The following is a 3,695-nucleotide window of genomic DNA, read 5'->3' on the forward strand; positions in this document are numbered from 1 at the left end:
CTGTGTTACTTGCAAATGAACACAACGTACACAGGCACCCAATGATCTATTTGTAATATCTTAACTCTTCTGCCTCGCTTTCCATATCTTTACTAACCTGGTCCCCATGTGCAGATCCATCGTTTACAAACACACTCCCTCAGGGATCCCGGGGTGGCTCAGCGGTTTAGTGCCTGCCTTCTGCCCAGGGCATGATCTTGGAGACCAGGGATCGAGTCCCACATTGGGCTCCCAGCATGGAGCCTGCTTCTCCCTCTGCCTGTGTCTCTGCCTCTCTCTCTGTGTCTCTAATGAGTAAATAAAATAAAATTAAAAAACACACTCCTTCAAGTAAGACTGTTCTCCTTCCATGTCTGAGTTATTGGATTGCCCTCTCCCTACTCATTTGCCAATCCAATTACAATCTATCCTCCAACACTGAGCTCATATCCAACTTCCTCCATAAAGTTCAACCCAAAATGAATGCTTTCCTTTTGTGAAACCCAGTTGAGAGTTGATCTTCTAAAAACTCAGCCTAGTTTTTGTGTTCTCAATGTTGCTTAGGTGACTGCTTCTTAACATTTAAGTAGAAATGACCAGGCTCTCTGGGATGAGACCTGGTTTGCAGGGACATGGCTAAACGCACCAAGAAGTTTGGAATTATCGGTAAATATGAGACCCATTATGGTGCTTCCCTCAGGAAAAAGGTGAAGAATATTGAAATAAGCCAGCACATCAAGTACACTTGCTCCTACTATGGCAAAACGAAGATGAAAAGATGAGCTATGGAGTTCATCTTTTGTGAGCTTTTGTGGTTCCTGCATGAAAACGGTAGCCAGTGGTACCTGGACCTACAACACCACTTCTGCCATCACAGTAAAGTCCACCATCAGAAGACTGAAGGGGTTGAAAGACCAGTAGAAGCTCCACCATTTGAAACATTGCTAGCCTATAACACATGGGTTAATTTACGTAACAACAGCAACAACCAGAGAGTGACCATTTCTTATGGAAGGATCTCCATGGTTCCAAATGGTACAGGTCTTAGAACACAGCACAACAAATGCTGATTATGATTAACGGGACAGTGTCCCTGGTATACCAACAGGCTGGCTGATACTTAACTAATTTTTAGTTACTCATCTGAAAGTTAGAATGTACTTTGGTATAGAAAATCCAACCAATCTACTTATGTAAACATGCCAAGAGAAGGGCAACTCCTCAGCCCAAGGCAATATTCATCCATTTGTCCATTCATCCATCAAGTCATTATCAGGTATCTATGTCATAGAACAACTTATTTTCATGAGCTATCTTTTTTTTAAGAAAAAGATTTTATTTATTTATTCATGAGAGACACAGAGAGAGAGAGGCAGAGACACAGGCAGAGGGAGAAGAAGGCTCCATGCAGGCAGCCCGATGTGGGACTCGATCCTGGGACTCTAGGATCACCCTGGGCCAAAGAGAGACACTAAACCACTGAGCCACCCAGGCATCCCTTTCATGAGCTATCTTAACACATCTCCACTTCCACCTCCCTCTCTACTACTTTCTAGAACACATACATTTTTCTATGATCATAAGCTGTAACTCAGACTTCCTAATTGTTCCATATTGCCTAGGTGATCTACACCAACCCCTACGGAGCCTGTTTTTTTCCGACACTGATCTCAGGTACGTATTAGGAGAAAAGCAATCTGTACGATTCACACCAGCTATGCATCAATGACAGCCCCTTTATGGGTCCCATGTGCTCCTGTCTTTTTAATGGATTATCTTTCAATTCAAAAGAATTTCACTCCGGATGCAAGTTGAGAAAGTTCAGACTACATGTAAGGCAATCTCAGGTATCCAGTAAAATACTTTTCTCTTCTGAGCCTAGCAGCAAGTCAAGCATCAATTTATTTATGAACCTAAAAGATCCTTTTAAAAAACAGATTTATTTAGGTATGCTTGACACACAATAAACCACCCATGTTTCAAGTGTACAACTTGATAAATTCTGATGTGTATATACTCATGAAATCATCAAGACTATGAACATCCCCAACACCTCTAAAAGCTTCCTGTCTTTTTGTATCTACTGACCTGCTGTCACAATATGCTAGTTTGCATTTCTTACTTTATGTAAATGGGATCACATAGTATAGATGGATAGGACAGATTTTTTTGGATTCTTTTCATCAATATAATCATTTTGGCATCTGTTCATCTTGGGTTTTCTTTTTTTAATATATCAATAGACCATTCCTTTAAATTGCTGAGTAGTATTATATGGACATACCATATTTTTCTTATCCATTCACCTGTTGATGGATATTTGGACTTTTACTAGCATTTCCCAGATAGAAGCATCAGAGGCCCTGTTAACAGGTACAGAGGTGAGAACACTTAATATCATGTATTTACAAGTAGGGAATTACCTATGGCTTGGAAACAATTCTCCATGTGTTTCTCACCTTCTGGCAGGTCTTCTGAGCAAAGCATTGAACCCTCTTGTTTCAGAGTAACTCCTCAAGGCTGTTTGCATTTCACAGAGCCAGGACCAGAAGGAAGCAGACATGGCACCTCAGGTTCCAAATTGAGAGAGATACTCACCCCATAGGTGAGTACCTCCTTCAATGTTGTGCTTCAGCTCCTCACTTGCCTGACACTAACCCTGAACCTAGATAGCCAACAGTCTTGGCAGCTAGAGATAGTGTGTCCCCCGCAGCACCACCCCCACCACTACTACCCAGAGCACAAAGCAGGTGTGTTCGTTCTCCAGGATTATAAAGGGACTAGATCCTTCCAGGGCAAAGGATGGGCAAGTATGCCAACAAGCCCCTTCAAAAGATTGTGTTTCCTATGTTCAGATCCTAACCTGAGCTATAAATGCACCATGCAGGCAACATCTACCCAGCCCCACCTCTGCATCACCTCCATAGGACTTATAGGAATTGGTTCAAACAGGACGTTGATGCTGACAATAGGATCATGAGTAATGAAGTCTCTGGTCTCTGGCTAGGGAACTAGATACTTCTTTCAGCATCTATGATACTGTGGCTGGCTCAGTTATTAGTCTGCAAACAGAGAAAAATCTCAGGCCCTTCAGTTTTTGACAACGATTACCACAGAGTGATGCCAAATCCATTATCTGGACACCCAGCCGAGAGAGAACTTTTAGGTAGTGCAGACACCTGCTGCATGCTCTTGGGTAAAAAGCTTGACAGAATTCATTCTACCCCTCTGTGTACCCCATTATCGCACACATTTTTCATTTGGCAAGCATTTATTCAACTCTTACTACCTGCCAAACACTAGGTCATAGAAAATAGGATTTTTTGCCCTCCTGGTTTCACTGCCTAGTGGAGAGAGCAGAAAGAAAAAAATTGTAATTCATAGAGATTGCTACTGTAACCAAGATGAGAAGCCAGGGAAGGCTTCAGAGGAGGTGGTGTTTGCATCGAGTCTTGAGAGAACTATAGGCATCCATTGGGGTTGAAGATGGGAGTTGGAGAGAACAGGCATGCTCAAAGTTACACATACATGCAAGAGAAAATTAAGTTCAGAGAATGATGAGGGAATTACAGACGCTAAAGAATAGATGCTAAAGAAAAGTTTGTGTGTGGAGAGGGAGGCAAAAGAGAGGGAGTGATCATGGGAGGAAGTGAGGAGTATTAGGAGAGAAACTCTAAAGATGTAGATAGAAAAGAAGGATCTGGAATGCAAAACTA

At 42.1% G+C, this 3,695-nt stretch overlaps 1 pseudogene; it reads left to right on the plus strand.

The window, feature by feature from the left end:
- Positions 1–611: 611 nt before the first annotated feature.
- On the plus strand, positions 612–900 carry LOC112655650 (60S ribosomal protein L37a-like; annotated as a pseudogene).
- Positions 901–3,695: the final 2,795 nt, after the last annotated feature.

Source organism: Canis lupus, chromosome X, assembly GCF_003254725.2.
Source record: "Canis lupus dingo isolate Sandy chromosome X, ASM325472v2, whole genome shotgun sequence".
Lineage (NCBI taxonomy): Eukaryota > Metazoa > Chordata > Mammalia > Carnivora > Canidae > Canis > Canis lupus.